The sequence below is a fragment of the Schistocerca serialis genome, chromosome 7 (assembly GCF_023864345.2).
Source record: "Schistocerca serialis cubense isolate TAMUIC-IGC-003099 chromosome 7, iqSchSeri2.2, whole genome shotgun sequence".
Classification (NCBI taxonomy): Eukaryota; Metazoa; Arthropoda; class Insecta; order Orthoptera; family Acrididae; genus Schistocerca; species Schistocerca serialis.
The window spans coordinates 631,909,394-631,932,450 of NC_064644.1; the positions used below are offsets into that span (position 1 = coordinate 631,909,394).

Sequence of the window (23,057 nt, forward strand, 5' to 3'; positions counted from 1 at the left end):
TGAACGGGGTCCAGCAGTTGCAACGCTGAGGGCGACGCTGAGCCATACGCCACACTCCCATAATCAAGCCGGGACAGCACAAGGGCTTTGTAGAGCTGCAGCAGCGTATTACGATTGGCACCCCAAGTTGTGTTGCTGAGGCAGCGAAGGGCATTCAGATGCTGCCAGCACTGACGCTTGAGTTGACGAATATGTGGAAGCCAAGTAAGCCGGGCATCGAACAGCAATCCCAGAAAACGGTAAGTGTCAACAACCCTGAGCATGGCATCCTGAAGATAGAGCTCAGGGTGGGGATGGACAGTTCGACACCGACAAAAGTGCATAAAAAAAGTCTTCGCAGGAGAAAATTGAAACCCATGAGCTAGGGCCCATGCCTGCGCCTTGCGTATGGCCCCCTGCAACCTACGTTCTGCAACACTAATGGTGGAGGAGCTGAACAAGATGCAGAAATCGTCAGCATATAACGTGGGTGAGACAGACGACCCAACTGCTGCTGCAAGGCCATTAATGGCCACAAGGAAAAGGGGCACGCTCAATACTGAGCCCTGTGGAACGCCGTTCTCCTGGATATGAAGTGAACTATGGGATGTGCCAATTAAAATGCGGAATGTCTGAACAGATAAAAAATTCTGAATAAAAATGGGGAGAGAGCCCCGGAGACCCCACCCGTGCAACGTGGCGAGTATATGGTGCCGCCACGTCGTGTCATATGCTCTGGAGAGGTCGAAAAAGACGGAGACAAGGTGTTGGCGCCTGGAAAAAGCAGTGCGGATTGCAGACTCAAGAAAGACCAAAGTATCGGCGGTGAAACGGCCCTGACGGAAGCCGCTCTGGCACTGAGCCAGAAGACCCCGAGACTCGAGCAGCCAACACAGCCATCGACACACCATACGTTCCAGTAGCTTGCACAGAGTATTTGTCAAGCTGATGGGTCGATAGCTATCCACAGTAAGCGGGTCCTTACCAGGCTTCAGCACCGGAATGATGGTACTTTCTCGCCACTGCGACGGAAAGACACCATCGCCCCATATGCGGTTGAAGATGGCAAGAACACATCGCTGACAGACCGGGGACAGGTGTTTGAGCATCTGATTGTTGACGCCATCTGGCCCAGAGGCTGTATCGGGGCACTGTGCCAGGACGCTTTGGAGTTCCCACAAACTAAATGGGGCGTTATACGTCTCAGGGTGGTGAGAAGCTAAAGAAAGCCGTTTGCCTTCCTCCCGGCGTTTAAGCGCGCGAAACGCAGGCGGGTAATTCCCCGACGCAGAGGCCCGAAAATAGTGCTGTGCGAAATGCTCGGCGATTGCATCAGCATCGGTGGATACCGCCCCCTTGATGGTAAGCCCTGGGACACCTGTAGAGTGCTGCACTCCAAAGATGCGCCGAATCTTCATCCACACCTGGGAGGGTGAAGTACGGGAACCAATGGTGGAAACGTACCTCTCCCAGCACTTCTGTTTCCGCCTCTTGATGAGCCGCCGTGCCTGAGCACGGAGACGTTTGAAGAAAATGAGGTTCTCCAAAGACGGGTGCCGCTTATGTCGCTGAAGAGCCCGCCGACGTTCTGTAATGGCTTCAGCGACCTCCGGAGACCACCAAGGCACTGCCTTTCGCCGGGGGCACCCTAACGAACGAGGAATGGTACGTTCCGCAGCGGAAACAATTGCTGCAGTGTGTCTCAACCGCCACATCGATGGTACCGTGGGGGAGAGATGCAACAGTGGCAGCAGAGGAGAATGTTTCCCAGTTTGCCTTGCTAAATGCCCATCTAGGCAGGCGTTCATGGGATCGACGCTGGGGTAGTGAAAGGAAGATGGGAAAATGGTCACTACCACACAAGTCGTCATGGACTCTCCAGTGGACCAATGGTACAAGCCCTGGGCTGCACAACAACAGATCTATGGCCGAGAACGTGCCATGCGCCACACTGAAACGCGTGGCAGCGCCAGTGTTTAAGAGGCAGAGGTCAAGTTGGGAGATGAGATTCTCGACATCTCTGCCTTGGCCAGTAATCTTCGATCCACCCCACAAGGGATTGTGGGCGTTAAAATCCCCAAGGAGAAGAAAAGGCGTGGGAAGTTGGGCGACAAGAGCAGCCAATTCGGTCAGGGAGACTGTACCACCTGGAGGGAGATAGACACTGCAGACGTTTAAGTCCTGGGTAGTCCTTACGCGGACAGCCACAGCTTCCAAAGATGTTTGAAGGGGCACAGGAGCACTATATACAGAGGTAAGGACATACACGCAGGCTCCACCTGACACACTATTGTAAGTGCTTCGGTTGCAGTAATAACCCCTGTATCCACGGAGGACAGGGGTCCGCATTGCCGGGAACCAGGTTTCCTGGAGAGCAATGCATAAAGCAGGTGTCAAGCTTACAAGCTGACGTAGCTCAGGTAGATGGCTAAAATAACCGCCACAATTCCACTGGAGGATTGTACAAAGCGTGTCCTGTAGAGGCATTCAGGCACTGAAAAGGCAAATTACTGGGCAGGGTCACATGCTACCACCGACTGAGTGACGGATGTCGCTACGGCCATCGTTTCTGAGGAGACGGCGAGATCCAGGTCATCAGGGGACGCAAAGAGCTCGACCTCATCCTCAGAGGCTGAGCTGACAGGAAGCGTTGGTGCGGGAACCACTGGGTCCTTATCCTTCTTGGAGAGGTTCCTCTTCTCTCTCTTGTCTTTCGGAGGAGGGTTGGCATGCTGGGTGGGCTTTCCTGACGCATTATCAGGAACAGAGGAAGAGCGTGAAGCCCTTCGACCAGCAGCTGGTGGCTTCTTCAGCCACTGGCTAGTGTCTTGTGAGACACTGGGGAAGTCCTTGGAAGGGACTCCCCCAAGGGATCCCTTCCGAACAAGTGAGGCCGGAGGAGGCTGTTGCGTCTCTGGCTGAACAGCCGGAGAGAGATGTCGCTTCCCCGGCTGAGGAGCCGGACAGGGCTGTCGCCGCTCCGGCTGAGAGGTGGGGACCGACGTCCCCGGTTGCTTGGGGCGCACTGCTCCCAAACTGTGTGTTTTGGGAGCAGTGGAATAGAGAGTGGCCCCCACCGGTGGTGGGGCAGGTGAAACGTGACTGTTCGGTTGGCCAACTGTCAAAGGAGTCTTTGCAGGAACTGGTGGCTGCAGTGTTACAGCAGCATAACTCCTCAACATAGGTGTGGGGTTGAGCCATTCTAATTTCTTCCTCGCCTCTTGGTAAGTTAAACGGTCCAGGGTCTTAATTTCTTGTATCTTCCGCTCTTGATGGTAGACTGCACAGTCTGGCGAGCAGGGAGAATGATGCTCCCCACAGTTAACGCAGGTGGGAGGTGGAGCACACGGAGCACTTGGATGCAAAGGTTGTCCACAATCGCGACATGTGGGGCTGGCAGTGCATCTGGAGGACACGTGTCCGAATTTCCAGCACTGGAAGCATCGCATAGGGGGCGGGACATAGGGCTTGAAATCGCACCGGTAGATCATGACCTTGACCTTCTCAGGCAAGCAGTCGCCCTCAAAGGCCAGGATGAAAGCACCGGTAGCGATCCTATTATCCTTGGGTCCCCTAAAGACACGACGAACGAAGTGTGCACCTCGTCGTGCCAGGTTCTCCCGTAGCTCGTCATCAGACGGTAGCAGAAGATCTTTATGAAAGATAATCCCCTGGACAAAATTTAGTGACTTATGGGGAGTGACGTTAACGGGTATGTCACCAAGCTTCTCACAGGCGAGCAACGCCCTTGACTGTGCAGAGGAAGGTGCTTGTATCAAAATGGCCCCGCTCCGCATTTTGGAAAGAGAGGCCACTTCCCCGAACTTATCTTCAAGATGGGTCACAAAGAACAGAGGCTTAGTCCCCAAAAATGAATCCCCATCAGTTCTGCTGCACACAAGATATCACGGTGAATATGGCTCCTGTCTGTCCGCAGCCCTGCGTCCCTCCCAGGGCGTGGCTAGGGAAGGGGACGATTTGGGGTTACATGCCACAGCGTTAAAGTCTACTTTATTGCGCTTAGAGACGTTGGTGGTCATGCGACCACCGGATTGAGATTGTACCCATTTCACTGCGGGATATCCACCCCGATGCCACCCACTCCGACCAGGGGCTCTCCCCACGGGTGGCACCCAGCCACAGCAAAGGCCACCTAGCAGGATGGCCGTTGCCGGGAGTCCTGATGCCCCGGAGAGACGGGCATCTACTCCTTGGCTTACGTGGGGAGGCGGCAGCTCAGGCATCGGCAGTACGATCCCTGTGTTGTCAGGGGGCTACAACCTAGAGGGTACATGACGACCCCACCACAACGGGCTGGCTACCGTGCTGGATTTTGGGTGCCATGGGTAGTCCATAGTGATCGTGGGTGCAGATGATGATGCACTAAGGGCGTAACTTACACAATCCATCAGGTGTGTATGCCCAAAATGAGGGATGGAGGGTGCAGTTACGAGGCCCAGACGATAAAGAGTGCCAAGGTCTTAGGGCACAGAGGACTGATGGTGCACCACGTAAGGGGTCCTTCCCCAAAAGGCTCTTACTTCTGTTGAATTTGGAAAAATGGAGGTCAAACCCTAATGGGGACCATCACATTAAAGGCCGAAACAGTTGAGACTCCTTTTAGTCGCCTCTTACGACAGGCAGGAATACCGCGGGCATATTCTAACCCTCGAACCCGCAGGGGGGAAATGGACACAGGCAGACAGTGTTTGTTGGTAATGAGGATCACCCTGTGGCTACACTAGCCTTGGTGCACAGCCAGCACATCTTGGCACAGTGTTACACCGTCCGGGTTATCTGGATACTTCCCACTAACACCAACCTGTCAGAACTCCAGAGATGGGAACTTGCCCTTCAGTATATCCTCTCTTCTCGTTATCCGCCAGGCCTCAACCTCCGCTAATTTCAAGTTGCCGCCGCTCGTACCTCACCTGTCTTTCAACATCATTTTTGCCTCTGTACTTCTGCCTCGACTGACATCTCTGCCGAATCTCTTTGCCTTTACAAATGTCTGCTTGTGTCTGTGTATGTGTGGTTGGATATGGGTGTGTGTGCAAGTGTATACCTGTTCTTTTCTCCCCCTAAGGTAAGTCTTTCCGCTCCCGGGATTGGAATGATTCCTTACCCTCTCCCTGTGTGTTTTTCCCTCTATTATATAAATATAATCATACTATCATTTATTGTTGATGTGCCCTATTCTTGTATACACGTAATATACAGAGAAGAATTGCATTTTATGTTCTTTATATCTGCTTTTTTCATATTCTATTCGAATTTTACGATTCCAACAGGACAAAAACATGCCACGTAAACTTACATTTGAAGAAATTCTAGCAGAACTAGAGAACCATCAAGAGAGTGACGATGAAGATGATATACAGAATTGGCGATTATTCCACCCGATGCAGATGTAATAACAGATGAAGAAGACACTGACGAAAATGTACTGTTGTACAAGATGACGCCGGTACTTTAGAACTCACAACCAGCTGAGATGAAGTTAATGCTACAGTTGTACATCCAGAAGCCAAAAGAAGGAAAGCGTTGGGAGGTGGAGGAGAAAGTGGTATGTTATCTACAAAAAAATATATATGTAAGTGGTATAAATGTCAACCAACGTACACAAACAATAGTGAACCAGGGAAGAGCAACAAACATTATGATGCGGAATGTCTAGAAAATAACACAGTGCCCCAAGTGTTTGAGGATTTTTTTTCTGAGAAACTAATGGATACTATTATTGAACAAAGCGAAATTTATTCTTGCCAACATAACAGAATAAATTTTCTGCTAACCAAAGAAGAACTAAAATTATTTATTGGCGTATTACTTCTGAGTGGTTATCATAAGCTTCCCCACAAGAATAAGTACTGGGAACAGGCTCCTGATGTCGGTGTTCCTTTAGTCTTCAACTCCGGGTCAAGAAATAGGTTTGGGAAATAAAGAGATTCATTCATCTCAATGACAACTCCAAAATAGACAGAAACGACAAGATGTACAAACTGAGGTTATAATTTGAAATGCTGAAATAGGAATTTGGTAAATTTGGCGTATTTCATTCAGAACTCTCAACTGATGAAATAATGGTACATTATTATCGCAAACATTCAGCTAAAATGTTTCTGAGGGAAAAGCCTATCAAAGTTGGATATAAAATTTGGTGTCTTACAAGTTCCAATGGCTTTCTTTATAATTTTTCACCATACTGTGGCAAGACTGACAACAAACAGGAGCCTTTAGGTGCAAGGGTAATAAATGAACTAACCAGCATGATTCCAGAATCAGAGTATCCGAATTATAAGCTTTTCTTTGACAACTTTTTCACCAGTGTTGACACACTGATCACACTCGGAAAGAGTAAAATGAAAGCTGCAGGAACAATAACAGAGATCCGAACTAATGCATGTCCTTTGATTGACTCGAAAAGAATGGCAAAAGGAAGGAACGAGGATTCTATGACTACAGATTTGACAAAGAGAATGAAGTTCTGGTTGTGAAATGGAGTGACAACAAACCAGTATGTGTAGTGACAAATAACAGTACTATTATTCCTCGAGTTCTACAAAAAGATATTCACGAGCAAAAAAAAAAGGAAATATCTGTTACACTGCCACATATCATTGAAGAATACAATGCCCATATGGGTGGCATATATCTACTGGACAAGCAGATATCACTTTATAGGACGAGGATAAGGTCAAAGAAATGGTGGTGGCCATTATTCACACAGATGATATATATCTGCGTAGTAAACACATGGCGTGCATACCAAATTGCTAACTCTAATGAGAAGCTCTTACTTTTGGATGTCCGACAGAGAATAGTGATGTTTTTTCTATCAAAGAAAAAAGGATCAGTACCAAAACAAAGAGGACCACAAGGAAGCAAATTGATGGGAGGACGGGTGAGCACAGATGTACGACTAGATCCAGGAAATATTTTCTTTGTGCCAAGTAAAACACAGAAGAGATGTGCTTGTGAATATGGATTGGGGGACAGAAATGAAAGAGGAAGCCGCCTGGTCGAATTTTGCACAGAGCACAACATAATCATAACTAACACTTGGTTTAAGAATCATGAAAGAAGGTTGTATACATGGAAGAACCCTGGAGATACTAAAAGGTATCAGATAGATTATATAATGGTAAGACAGAGATTTAGGAACCAGGTTTTAAATTGTAAGACATTTCCAGGGGCAGATGTGGACTCTGACCACAATCTATTGGTTATGACCTGTAGATTAAAACTGAAGAAACTGCAAAAAGGTGGGAATTTAAGGAGATGGGACCTGGATAAACTAAAAGAACCAGAGGTTGTACAGAGATTCAGGGAGAGCATAAGGGAGCAATTGACAGGAATGGGGGAAATAAATACAGTAGAAGAAGAATGGGTAGCTTTGAGGGATGAAGTAGTGAAGGCAGCAATGGATCAAGTAGGTAAAAAGACGAGGGCTAGTAGAAATCCTTGGGTAACAGAAGAAATATTGAATTTAATTGATGAAAGGAGAAAATATAAAAATGCAGTAAGTGAAACAGGCAAAAAGGAATACAAACGTCTCAAAAATGAGATCGACAGGAAGTGCAAAATGACTAAGCAGGGATGGCTAGAGGACAAATGTAAGGATGTAGAGGCCTATCTCACTAGGGGTAAGATAGATACCGCCTACAGGAAAATTAAAGAGACCTTTGGAGATAAGAGAATGACTTGTATGAATATCAAGAGCTCAGATGGAAATCCAGTTCTAAGCAAAGAAGGGAAAGCAGAAAGGTGGAAGGAGTATATAGAGGGTCTCTACAAGGGCGATGTACTTGAGGACAATATTATGGAAATGGAAGAGGATGTAGATGAAGATGAAATGGGAGATATGATACTGCGTGAAGAGTTTGACAGAGCACTGAAAGACCTGAGTCGAAACAAGGCCCCCGGAGTAGACAATATTCCATTGGAACTACTGACGGCCGTGGGAGAGCCAGTCCTGACAAAACTCTACCATCTGATGAGCAAGATGTATGAAACAGGCGAAATACCCACAGACTTCAAGAAGAATATAATAATTCCAATCCCAAAGAAAGCAGGTGTTGACAGATGTGAAAATTACCGAACTATCAGCTTAATAAGTCACAGCTGCAAAATACTAACACGAATTCTTTACAGACGAATGGAAAAACTAGTAGAAGCCAACCTCGGGGAAGATCAGTTTGGATTCCGTAGAAACACTGGAACACGCGAGGCAATACTGACCTTACGACTTATCTTAGAAGAAAGATTAAGGAAAGGCAAACCTACGTTTCTAGCATTTGTAGACTTAGAGAAAGCTTTTGACAATGTTGACTGGAATACTCTCTTTCAAATTCTAAAGGTGGCAGGGGTAAAATACAGGGAGCGAAAGGCTATTTACAGTTTGTACAGAAACCAGATGGCAGTTATAAGAGTAGAGGGGTATGAAAGGGAAGCAGTTGTTGGGAAGGGAGTGAGACAGGGTTGTAGCCTCTCCCCGATGTTGTTCAATCTGTATATTGAGCAAGCAGTAAAGGAAACAAAAGAAAAATTCGGAGTAGGTATTAAAATTCATGGAGTAGAAATAAAAACTTTGAGGTTCGCCGATGACATTGCAATTCTGTCAGAGACAGCAAAGGACTTGGAAGAGCAGTTGAATGGAATGGACAGTGTCTTGAAAGGAGGATATAAGATGAACATCAACAAAAGCAAAACAAGGATAATGGAATGTAGTCTAATTAAGTCGGGTGATGCTGAGGGAATTAGATTAGGAAATGAGGCACTTAAAGTAGTAAAGGAGTTTTACTATTTGGGGAGCAAAATAACTGATGATGTTCGAAGTAGAGAGGGTATAAAATGTAGGCTGGCAATGGCAAGGAAAGCGTTTCTGAAGAAGAGAAATTTGTTAACATCCAGTATTGATTTAAGTGTCCGGAAGTCATTTCTGAAAGTATTCGTATGGAGTGTAGCCATGTATGGAAGTGAAACATGGACGATAAATAGTTTGGACAAGAAGAGAATAGAAGCTTTCGAAATGTGGTGCTACAGAAGAATGCTGAAGATTAGATGGGTAGATCACATAACTAATGAGGAAGTATTGAATAGGATTGGGGAGAAGAGAAGTTTGTGGCACAACTTGACCAGAAGAAGGGATCGGTTGGTAGGACATGTTCTGAGGCATCAAGGGATCACCAATTTAGTATTGGAGGGGAGCGTGGAGGGTAAAAATCGTAGAGGGAGACCAAGAGATGAATACACTAAGCAGATTCAGAAGGATGTAGGTTGCAGTAGGTACTGGGAGATGAAAAAGCTTGCACAGGATAGAGTAGCATGGAGAGCTGCATCAAACCAGTCTCAGGACTGAAGACCACAACAACAACAACAACAACAACAACAACAATGGTAACTTCCGAAAATTCTCAAAAATACACATTTATTTGCATTGATATACAATGAAATTCAGGGGTGATGTATACTTTGGCTGAGCTGTGAACCACAAAGCATTGATTTGCTACGTAAATTACGTATACAAAACACTGGTAGCACTAACTTACAAAGTATAGTTTTGCAGGCATCTCAAAATTCTGAAACTAAACTATTTCTCACATAATTGGACAACAAAATAAGAGACAGACTATTTTGAATGAGGATGATAGGCATACTGTTCTAAAAATTTTTGAAAGAGCACAATTTAGTTTAAGCCTACAATTGACGCTAATAGTACTAGTTTATCACGGGATTCCCAAATGTTTGAAATTTCACAACATATCAGAATTCAAACAAGTATCGATACAATCAATGAAAAATTATGCAGAAGTGACATGAACAGCAAAATATACAAATATAGAACTTCAAACAGACACATTATCTAGTACAAACAGTCCCCACATAAGGGAAAATTCCTAAGTCAGCTTTATTTAAATGGGCAAATAAAATAAATAACAAAACTGGAAATTGTCCCTCCTCTTGCAATGAATTGCTACTGGACAACTGCTTTTGTACATTAAATGGAGAGTACAGTACACATCTAATTAACACCAATGGATTTCTTTTCGCAGAATAACAATCTTCGGATACTGTACTGCATAGTGTGGGAATTCTGAGACATTCTGGGTTGCTGCAGAGTGATTCATTTTCTAAAATAGACAATGTGTAGTGGTGTACACTGTTAACACACTAGGCATATTACACGGGCCACTTGTTCACTCCTTTTGTACACACATCACTTAGACTGAGGTAGCAATGGAGTTTAAAAGAAGACATTCATACATGGCACTGAATTTAAGATAGAAGTGAATTTAAAGCAGTATTTGGAATCTCTTCATGCAATAAACCAACAGTCTGCTGCTGATTTAATGATTTCTGAGACACACTCTTCAAGACTGAAGTCAATAATGACAGCCACTACTGAAAGAAACTAGCTTCACCTCTGGATAATGATGACTGAAGAGGACAGCTCCCCACTGCCTCTACCAACAAAATGAATGCAATCTTTGAATCAGATCAGAACTAGTTTGTTGAGTTCCTGCATGGCAATCTTCAGATCAGAAAAATAGTTGTGAAGATCAGAAAAATAGTTGTTAGATACAACACCTTTTAACACTTCAGTAAAAAAACTTGCTGCTAAATCCTGATAATAAACAGTTGAAAAATTTGATTCTCAGCGGTCAAAAGCAGCATACAATAACTAATGACAGAAAACAACTGTACCAATCTTAGAAACAAACATGTGATAGACCTTCTCAAACACACCCATATGGCAAAAGTGAAAAAGAGGACACAAAAATTATTAATGTCATTGGATGAAAATGATATTTTTCAACTTAAGATAATAGAGTTACTAAAAATATTTTTAATTAAGCGACTAGTTTCAACTCGAAAAGCCATTTTTCGGTTTACACACATAGCGAGGTCCCACAGAAATAAAAAGGCAGCAAACTCACACTATGTGCTACTGTTCATCATGGCTTACAAATTACAGTAGAAATGCTACTGTTTGTTGTACTTTAAAAACATTTAAAATGACTTTTTGGGCCAGAACTACCTGTACAGGGTGATTCAAAAAGAATACCACAACTTTAAAAATGTGTATTTAATGAAAGAAACATAATATAACCTTCTGTTATACATCATTACAAAGAGTATTTAAAAAGGTTTTTTTCACTCCAAAACAAGTTCAGAGATGTTCAATATGGCCCCCTCCAGACACTCGAGCAATATCAACCCGATACTCCAACTCGTTCCACACTCTCTGTAGCATATCAGGCGTAACAGTTTGGATAGCTGCTGTTATTTCTCGTTTCAAATCATCAATGGTGGCTGGGAGAGGTGGCCGAAACACCATATCCTTAACATACCCCCATAAGAAAAAATCGCAGGGGGTAAGATCAGGGCTTCTTGGAGGGTAGTTGACGTTCAGGTAGTTACGGACAGATAAGTGCCAATGTGGTGGTGCTCCATCCTGCTGAAATACGAATTATTGTGCTTCTTGTTCGAGCTGAGGGAACAGCCAATTCTCTAACATCTCCAGATACTGTAGTCCAGTTACAGTAGCACCTTTGAAGAAAAAGGGACCAAAATCTTTATTGGCTGAAATGGCACAGAAAACGTTCACCTTAGGCGAGTCATGTTCATACTGAGTTGCTTCCCGCGGATTCTCAATGCCCCATGTACAGACATTGTGACGGTTGACTTTCCCGTTAGTGTGGAAAGTTGCTTCATCACTAAACACAATCTTCGAAACGAAAGATTCATCTGTTTCCATTTGAGCAAGGATAAAAACACAGAAATCGATTCTTTTAATCTGATCAGCTGCAGACAGTGCTTGAACCAATTTCAGACGATAAGGTTTCATAACTAACCTTTATCGTAGGACTCTCCATACAGTTGATTGTGGAATTTGCAGCTCTCTGCTAGCTCTGCGAGTCGATTTTCCTGGGCTGCGAACAAATGCGTGCTGGATGCGTGCTACATTTTCATCACTCGTTCTCGGCCGTCCAGAACTTTTCCCTTTGTACAAACACCCATTCTCTGTAAACTGTTTATACCAACGTTTAATATACCACCTATCAGGAGGTTTAACACCATACTTCGTTCGAAATGCACGCTGAACAACTGTCGTCGATTCACTTCTGCCGTACTCAATAACACAAAAAGCTTTCTGTTGAGCAGTCGCCATCTTAGCATCAACTGACGCTGACGCCTAGTCAACAGCGCCTCAAGCGAACAAATGTACAACTAAATGAAACTTTATACCTCCCTTAATTTGCCGACAGATAGTGCTTAGCTCTGCCTTTTGTCGTTGCAGAGTTTTAAATTCCTAAAGTTGTGGTATTCTTTTTGAATCACCCTGTATAATTAAGGAGAGGTCTTATTAAAATACAACAGCTTAAATGCAAAAAATATCACCTTCATTCATTATGAAGGTTGTCGTAATGTCAGAGACATTTTGAATGTATCACGCATATGTAAATTTAATTACCTGAGCAGATCAGTATCCTTCATCACTCCAAGTAATGTTGTAAACAGGATATGCAGTCTTCAGAATTTCTACTGTCTTGCTGTGGTCTGCCTTCCCAAACCCCTGAAATGAAGCAGTCTTTGGGTATTTTAAAACTAAAGTACAATTAAACAGTGTGCTACATATCACAATAATAATTAAACACTAAAACGAGAACTCTTAACTACAACTACATCATAAGTAACCGATGTGCTTGTACGTACACTAAAAATGCATCTAATACAGAGCACATGAAACCGTAAAGCAATCTGAAATTTTCTAAACCACACATCACAACACAAAAGCAGCAGAAAAAGGGAGTGTGTAAAGACCTTCAGAACAGATGTGCAATATGCAGCATCAGAATTAATTTTTCTATTGATGGGTCTGGCATTGTACACAACACTGAAACACAAGCAGCAGTAATCGTGCAAAAACATTAAACACGTACCCACAATCTGCAACTGTATTAACTGTGTTAAATGAAACAGGTAGGTCACAAAATGTGTGAAACACAGTCTGAAAAGTATAAAATAGGTGCGAGGGGTACAGAGGAATCATTTGGTCTGCTCCAAGTGCAAGTAATTGTTGAGTTGAGTAATTATGACAACTGTCCTGGCAACTGGAAAAAGTCTTGTAAAAACACCAGGCTCACCACAATTGATGTGCTGCCGTAACTATACTCAATCAAAAGATACAGAAGCTGGTAATAATAATAATAATAATAATAATAATAATAATAATAATAATACAGATTAAGTGTGGAATATACCAAGGAGACTCATTAAGTCCTTTCTGGTTCTGCCTTGCTCTGAACCCACTATCCAACATGCTAAATAATACAAATTATGGATACAATATTACTGGAACATACCCACACAAAATCACACATTTGCTATACATGGATAATCTAAAACTACTGGCAGCAACAAATCAACAACTCAACCAATTACTAAAGATAACAGAAGGATTCAGCAATGATATAAGTATGGCTTTTGGAACAGACAAATGTAAGAAAAATAGCATAGTCAAGGGAAAACATACTAAACAAGAAGATTACATATTGGATAACCACAGCGACTGCATAGAAGTGATGGAAAAAACGGATGCCTATAAATATCTAGGATACAGACAAAAAATAGGAATAGATAATACAAATATCAAAGAAGAACTAAAAGAAAAATATAGACAAAGACTAACAAAAATACTGAAAACAGAATTGACAGCAAGAAACAAGACAAAAGCTATAAATACCTATGCCATACCAATACTGACCTACTCATTTGGAGTAGTGAAATGGAGTAACACAGACCTAGAAGCACTCAATACACTTACACGATCACAATGCCACAAATATAGAATACATCACATACATTCAGCAACAGAAAGATTCACATTAAGCAGAAAGGAAGGAGGGAGGGGATTTATCGACATAAAAAACCTACATTATGGGCAGGTAGACAATTTAAGAAAATTCTTTCTAGAACGAGCAGAAACTAGCAAAATAAACAAGGCAATCACTCATATAAATACATCGGCTACACCACTGCAATTTCATAACCACTTCTACAACCCTTTAGATTACATAACATCAACAGACATGAAGAAAGTAAATTGGAAAAAGAAAACACTACATGGCAAGCACCCGTATCATCTAACACAGCCACACATCGATCAAGACGCATCCAACACATGGCTAAGAAAAGGCAATATATACAGTGAGACAGAAGGATTCATGATTGCAATACAGGATCAAACAATAAACACCAGGTATTACAGCAAGCATATTATTAAAGATCCCAATACCACAACGGATAAATGCAGACTTTGTAAACAACAAATAGAAACAGTAGATCACATCACAAGCGGATGTACAATACTAGCAAATACAGAATACCCCAGAAGACATGACAATGTCGCAAAAATAATACATCAACAGCTTGCCTTACAACATAAACTTTTAAAACAACACATTCCTACATACAAGTATACACCACGAAATGTACTGGAGAATGATGAATACAAATTATACTGGAACAGAACCATTATAACAGATAAAACAACGCCACATAACAAACCTGATATCATACTCACCAATAAAAAGAAGAAATTAACACAACTAATCGAAATATCCATACCCAATACAACAAATATACAAAAGAAAACAGGAGAAAAAATTGAAAAATACATCCAACTGGCTGAGGAAGTCAAAGACATGTGGCATCAGGATAAAGTTGACATCATACCAATTATACTATCAACTACAGGAGTCATACCACACAATATCCACCAGTACATCAATGCAATACAGCTACATCCAAACATATATATACAGCTACAGAAATCCGTAATTATTGATACATGTTCAATTACCCGAAAGTTCCTAAATGCAATATAACACATACCGTACAGTTAAAAGGAAGTGACGGTTGATCAAGGTCCGCGTCACTCCATTTTTAACCGGACTTAACGTCTGAGAAAGTGAAGGTAATAATAATAATAATAATAATAATAATAATAATAATGTCATAAAATTATGGGACAGAAGATTCTCTCTCTCTCTCTCTCTCTCTCTCTCTCTCTATCTCTCTCTCTCTTGCTACATATACAACTGTCTCTCGCTATATATACAAGTGGAAGCAAGGATTGTGGCCTCAAAAGTAATCTGAAAGGTGTAAGAAAAAATCATGAATCAGATTGAACAGCACAGTTGGTATCAGCATTGTCCACGGAAGACAAGGTTTCAGGATGTAGTCCTGGCCCGGCACACAGTTTTAATTTGTCAGGAAGTTTCATAATCATGGCTGCTACCCAGAACAACAGTAGCCATTTCAACCATAACACTTGTCCACAACACCACACACAAATTATTGTACACGGTTGTAAGAAGCATGATGATGATGATTTACAGGTATTAACATCTGGTGACATTTGCTTCTGACCATATAACAAGGTATTCTATAATTTGTGCCATGTAACCGAAGCAGAAACTGCTTTCCCATGGAGGAGCTTGGCGTATAACATTCTTAAAAACTTTAAAAATACTTGAATTATAGGGCACACAACGTATGAACAGAAACTTCACTGTTCTTAAAATATTTTTTGTTAACTGTGGTCTGCAGCTTATACGAATTGTAGAAATGACATCACGTAACACTTTAAGCTGTTCATAAATTTTTTTTACGATGCAACCAGTTTTGGTCAGAGACCATTCTTGAGCACCTGTTGTACCCACAGCATGGAAACAGGAAAAATTCAGGCAAAAAGGATACTTCAAAATTGTAATAACAATACATACAATGCTTGTGGATATTTAATTTATATTTCTGACATTGTATTCTTTTGATATATATAGTTTTTGCTGGTAATCAAATTCTGTAAGTGTTGCTTGTATTGTTACTATAATTTTCAAACATTCTTTTCATCCCAAATTTTCCCGTATCCACGATGTATATACAACAGGTGCCTGAAAATGGTCTTCAACTGAAACCAGTCACACAGTAAAAAATTAAGTTGAATAACAGCTCAAGATGACACATACTGTCATTTCTACAACTCACTGCTTTAGGTATCACCTGTGAGTAGCTGTACACTTTGATGACCTTGGCACTGGGGTCGTGCTGTATTCTGCCACCACCAGTGCACTCGGTATCAACACCGAGGCCTTTCACCCTGTCCATCGTCTCATCGTAGACGTCCATATGGAAGCCAACTCACTTGTATTCTCGCACCTAGTAGCAGGAACCATAGTCAAACTTTGAACAAAATGTATCAAGAGTACTAAGCAAGAAGAAAACACAAAAGTAACAACGTGAGTGGAAATTGTGGCATCAAAAATAATCTGAAAACATAACTTAAAGGAGCTGTTGTTATATCCACTATCTATAGGAAACACAAACAGGAGCTTCTGTTTTTTTTTTTTTTTTCATACCTACTGCAAATGCAAATGAAAGCTTTTGTATATTCGGACATGTGTTCTCTCGGAAAACACTGAACATAAAGTAAATCATCTAGCTGACAAGGTAGTTGGCAACATCAGCACACGGCTTTTGGAGAACGGATTAATACTTCACTGCCAACAACTGAACTCTTGTAAAATAGAAATAGTCTTGTCCTGAGCTGGTCGAACAGACATTTTAAATTCTTAAGACTGAAGATAGATGAAAAGCTCTCTCAGAAGTATCATGTTCAACACCTTAAGCAGAAAATGAACACTTCTGTCTTCACTATACACTATGTCTTGGACACAAACACAAAAGCTTGTTTACTTTTGCTCTGTTATCTCATATGGTGTTATAGTTTGGGGCAATTCTGTGCACTTCGCAAGAATATTCTCATCCCTCAAAAATGCAGTCAGCAAGCTCTGCAGTGCCAGCTTGTGAACATTCAGGGTTGCCGCAAGTTTCCCCAAGTGACGTTCCCCGATTTCCAGCAACTTTTTGCATTTTTCCCTGACAAATTTCGAGGTCTCCAGAGCAAGTAAAGACATAAGTTCACAAAAAAAAAATGTAAGGACTTCTGTATTTCTTCCCCTCATGAGCAAAAATCTTAAGTACTAATGTCAGCATCTTTTGTAATGAACAGTTTTTAGATGGAGAAAGAAAGACGATGGTATATAATATTCCATGAAGACCACTGATGTTATTTTATTTCAATAAAACTAAACATATTTGGTGACACAAATACGCATTTCCTTGGAGTCGCAAGACAGATTTAAAATACCTACACTGATTTCAGAAATAACCTCAGAAAAAAGTAGGCCTATTGAAAGGAGTATATAAGGCAGGCCAAAACATACAGGTACATAGCATACAAACCGCCTGTGACTGCCGCCAGTTGTTCTTCCTATCACTCATACTTTCTAATATACAGGGTGTACATTACATCTGGGAACACTTTCAATTATTTATTGCACAAGAACCAAACATAGCACAGATATCACACATATGTCATTTTGAAGAGAAACCCTGAAAGTTCTTTTTCATGTATACCACCACAGCATACTTTGGTGATTTGCCGATAGCACCAGTCATAAACATGGCAAGTTCAGGTGCGGAGCGAGCTTTCTGCGTGTTGGAGTTCGACAAAAAAAGTGTGTGCTACAGCTGTTCAATGGATGTTTAGAACAAAGTACAGTAAGAAACCACCAATAAGGAAGGCACAACAAATTTATTATGACCGGTTGCTTGTGCCCAGCACAGAGAAGCAGACATCCCAGTGTGAGTGAAGTGAATTTGGATTGCATACCAGAGACATTCATAAGGAGTCCAAAGAAATTGGTGCGTCGTGCATCCCATGAACTCGAAATGGCTCCACTGACTGTGGCAAGTCATGCGACAGAAGTTGTCTATGAAACCATTCAAATTGGAGCTAGGGTAGAAGGTCAATAACAACGACAAAGACAAGTGTTTTGAGTTTTGTTCACAGTTGCAACAATTGAATAAGGACGGGGATGGAATTTTTGATCGCTTAAGTTTTAGCAATGAAGCCACTTTTCACACTAATGGGAAAGTGTACAGGCATAATTGTCGAATCTGGGGTGCAAAGCATCCACACTAATACATTGAATTTGGGTGTGATTCGCTAAATGTAAATGTTTTTTGTGCTTTGTCGTGTCGAAAACTGTACGGGCCATTCTTCTTCGCCAAGAGAACTGTCACTGGATATTCCTACTCGGATATGTTGCAGCAATGGCTGATGCCTCAGATGCAATTGGGCTCTCCGTTCATCTTTCAGCAGGATGGGGCTCCACCCCATTTTCATCGTTAAGTTTGTGGGTACCTGAATACGGAGCTGCCGCATCGATGAACTGGCCGTGCTACAGAAGGGAACAGCTGTTTCATGAAATGGCCTCCCTGATTACCAGACCTCACTCCGTGTGACTTTTTTTCTGTGGGGACACATTTAAGATCCGGTGTATGTATGGTCTCTACCACGTGATGTAGCGGAGCTCCGGGAGAGAATACGAGAAACAAATATCACAATCGACGATGCCATGCTGGGACAGGTATGGCACGAATTCGATTACTGTATTGATGTCTGCCGGGTCACTCATGTTTCGCGTACTGAATGTTTGTAAAAAAAAAAAAAAAAGATATGTACATCCTGTATAAATTATTTTCTAAGCCCCAAAATGTACTAGAATAAATAAAATGTTTATAAAACAATGTACCGCACAATGTACTTGCAGTGAGAAAGTCACAATTCCTGAACTCCATCGCCCATGGCCTTTGGCCTGCGAGGAGCACCACAGTCCTGAGTCCTCGGATAAATCACGAAAACCCACTGCATTATACCACACACAAACAGAGCCGGCCTGGGAACAGATCGGCGAGACTAGATCTGATGGGCAGGGCTTGCACATTATTGGGAAACGATGGGCTTCAAATCGGCAGACCCAATCCGTTAGAGAGACCCACAGAAATGACCTGTGGTTTTGGCCCATCATGGAAGTCCATTCATGTGGCCAGCTTTACACAAGTCACTGACATTATGTTGACGAAATGAGATGGTGGTGGTAAATCCATCAATTTGTGCAAATACTCTGAGAATTAATGCTAATGAAGATAGGTAGCAACTCACCGTAAAGATGATCGCTGAACCATGGACAGACACGTAGAAAAGACAATCACACTCTCACAACTAAATTTTTGGCCATAGCCTTTCTTGGAAAATAACACACACACACACACACACACACACACACACACACACACACACACATATTCACACAATCACTCAGACACAACTCGTGCACATATGACCGTTGTCTCCAGCCACTGGGTCAACAATCTCCAAGAATCATATCAAAACAAACCACCCCTCACGCCTCCCATCGGCAGCTACTAGGCTAGTGGCAAGAAGTGGTGGCAGCACTGACTGCAAGCTGAGGGGAGTGGTAGGAAGTGGAGAAGCAGTAAGAATGAGGGAGTAGGGAAGCGGTGCATGTATTAAGCTGCACCCAGCCAGCGACGATGCAGGAAATCCCAGTAAACAAACTGTTTCATCTACTGAGACAAAAAACTAGATTTCTCCAGGTTTTTTTTTTCCAAATTTCCCAGCAGGGCAGAAAAAAAGAGTGATACACCTAAGTATTCAAATCCACACACGAAGGTTACCTTGTGGTATGCTAGAATTCCGCACAGGAGGCCCTCACAATACATGAGAACTTCTCTATGCAACATGTAATTTATCCTAATTTCTCTTAATTTCATATTTTATTAATTCTGTAATTTTTTGTTTATAAATTTTATATTCAGCTTTCTGTAAACAAGGTACCACCTCATCCCACGAGCTTTGGCTCAAAGTCTCAAGATATGCGATGTTGTTGTTGTTGTGGTCTTCAGTCCTGAGACTGGTTTGATGCAGCTCTCCATGCTACTCTATCCTGTGCAAGCTTTTTCATCTCCCAGTACCTACTGCAACCTACATCCTTCTGAATCTGCTTAGTGTATTCATCTCTTGGTCTCCCTCTACGATTTTTACCCTCCACGCTGCCCTCCAATACTAAATTGGTGATCCCTTGATGCCTCAGAACATGTCCTACCAACCGATCCCTTCTACTGGTCAAGTTGTGCCACAAACTTCTCTTCTCCCCAATCCTATTCAATACTTCCTCATTAGTTATCTGATCTACCCATCTAATCTTCAGCATTCTTCTGTAGCACCACATTTCGAAAGCTTCTATTCTCTTCTTGTCCAAACTATTTATCGTCCATGTTTCACTTCCATACATGGCTACACTCCATACGAATACTTTCAGAAATGACTTCCTGACACTTAAATCTATACTCGATGTTAACAAAGTTCTCTTCTTCAGAAACGCTTTCCTTGCCATTGCCAGCCTACATTTTATATCCTCTCTACTTCGACCATCATCAGTTATTTTGCTCCCCAAATAGCAAAACTCCTTTACTACTTTAAGTGCCTCATTTCCTAATCTAATTCCCTCAGCATCACCCGACTTAATTAGAGTACATTCCATTATCCTTGTTTTGCTTTTGTTGATGTTCATCTTATATCCTCCTTTCAAGACACTGTCCATTCCATTCAACTGCTCTTCCAAGTCCTTTGCTGTCTCTGACAGAATTACAATGTCATCGGCGAACCTCAAAGTTTTTATTTCTTCTCCATGAATTTTAATACCTACTCCGAATTTTTCTTTTGTTTCCTTTACTGCTTGCTCAATATACAGATTGAACAACATCGGGGAGAGGCTACAACCCTGTCTTACTCCCTTCCCAACCAATGCTTCCCTTACATGTCCCTCGACTCTTACAACTGCCATCTGGTTTCTGTACAAATTGTAAATAGCCTTTCGCTCCCTGTATTTTACCCCTGCCACCTTTAGAATTTGAAAGAGAGTATTCCAGTCAACATTGTCAAAAGCTTTCTCTAAGTCTACAAATGCTAGAAACGTAGGTTTGCCTTTCCTTAATCTTTCTTCTAAGATAAGTCGTAAGGTCAGTATTGCCTCACGTGTTCCAGTGTTTCTACGGAATCCAAACTGATCTTCCCCGAGGTTGGCTTCTACTAGTTTTTCCATTCGTCTGTATAGAATTCGTGTTAGTATTTTGCAGCTGTGACTTATTAAGCTGATAGTTCGGTAATTTTCACATCTGTCAACACCTGCTTTCTTTGGGATTGGAATTATTATATTCTTCTTGAAGTCTGAGGGTATTTCGCCTGTTTCATACATCTTACTCACCAGATGGTAGAGTTTTGTCAGGACTGGCTCTCCCACGGCCGTCAGTAGTTCCAATGGAATATTGTCTACTCCGGGGGCCTTGTTTCGACTCAGGTCTTTCAGTGCTCTGTCAAACTCTTCACGCAAAATCGTATCTCCCATTTCATCTTCATCTACATCCTCTTCCATTTCCATAATATTGTCCTCAAGAACATCGCCCTTGTATAGACCCTCTATATACTCCTTCCACCTTTCTGCTTTCCCTTCTTTGCTTAGAACTGGGCTTCCATCTGAGCTCTTGATATTCATACAAGTCGTTCTCTTATCTCCAAAGGTCTCTTTAATTTTCCTGTAGGCGGTATCTATCTTACCCCTAGTGAGATAGGCCTCTACATCCTTACATTTGTCCTCTAGCCATCCCTGCTTAGCCATTTTGCACTTCCTGTCGATCTCATTTTTGAGACGTTTGTATTCCTTTTTGCCTGTTTCACTTACTGCATTTTTATATTTTCTCCTTTCATCAATTAAATTCAATATTTCTTCTGTTACCCAAGGATTTCTACTAGCCCTCGTCTTTTTACCCACTTGATTCTCTGCTGCCTTCACTATTTCATCCCTCAAAGCTACCCATTCTTCTTCTACTGTATTTATTTCCCCCATTCCTGTCAATTGCTCCCTTATGCTCTCCCTGAATCTCTGTACAACCTCTGGTTCTTTTAGTTTATCCAGGTCCCATCTCCTTAAATTCCCACCTTTTTGCAGTTTCTTCAGTTTTAATCTACAGGTCATAACCAATAGATTGTGGTCAGAGTCCACATCTGCCCCTGGAAATGTCTTACAATTTAAAACCTGGTTCCTAAATCTCTGTCTTACCATTATATAATCTATCTGATACCTTTTAGTATCTCCAGGGTTCTTCCATGTATACAACCTTCTTTCATGATTCTTAAACCAAGTGTTAGTTATGATTATGTTGTGCTCTGTGCAAAATTCTACCAGGCGGCTTCCTCTTTCATTTCTGTCCCCCAATCCATATTCACCTACTATGTTTCCTTCTCTCCCTTTTCCTACACTCGAATTCCAGTCACCCATGACTATTAAATTTTCGTCTCCCTTCACAATCTGAATAATTTCTTTTATTTCATCATACATTTCTTCAATTTCTTCGTCATCTGCAGAGCTAGTTGGCATATAAACTTGTACTACTGTAGTAGGTGTGGGCTTCGTATCTATCTTGGCCACAATAATGCGTTCACTATGCTGTTTGTAGTAGCTTACCCGCATTCCTATTTTCCTATTCATTATTAAACCTACTCCTGCATTACCCCTATGCGATAAAAAAAATAAATGTCAATCCCAAAACCTCACACGCCAATATAATGATCTGCATGCAATCATTCTGTTGATAATGGCACATTAAATTTGGGGGGGAAAAAAAAACTGATGTCCTTGATAATTCAAAGTTGTCATTTAAAGTCACAATTGTATGTATTATAGAACACTGTACAGGAAAAATGGAGTTGTAAATGTAGCTGTGTTTTAGTGAAAACAACGTTTTTTTCAAATGATGGAGAACCAATGGAATACTTGTTGGTAACATCTGCTCTATACCATAAAACAGCACAGTACGGCACTTTATGAAGTTTAGTCAAAGGCCTGTTTTGTGAGATAATTTCTTTCTGGAAGTTGAATGCATTGCTTCCGTCACCAAAGCAGGCGTTAAAAAAAAAAAAAAAAAAAAAAAAAAAATGCATTCAGCCCACTCACATCATTACATCATCAGTGCAAACCAGACGATATTTCTCGTGTAAATCTACACAGCTATCTGGCAGTTCACACTTAAGGATACATGGCATTTTTCCAGCTCAATATTATGTAAAAATCAACACCTATTTC

At 41.9% G+C, this 23,057-nt stretch overlaps 1 pseudogene; it reads right to left on the reverse strand.

Annotated features, from left to right (window-relative positions):
* The window catches only part of LOC126412427 (14 kDa phosphohistidine phosphatase-like), a 47,253-nt pseudogene that overhangs the window by 4,783 nt on the left and 19,413 nt on the right, over window positions 1-23,057 (reverse strand).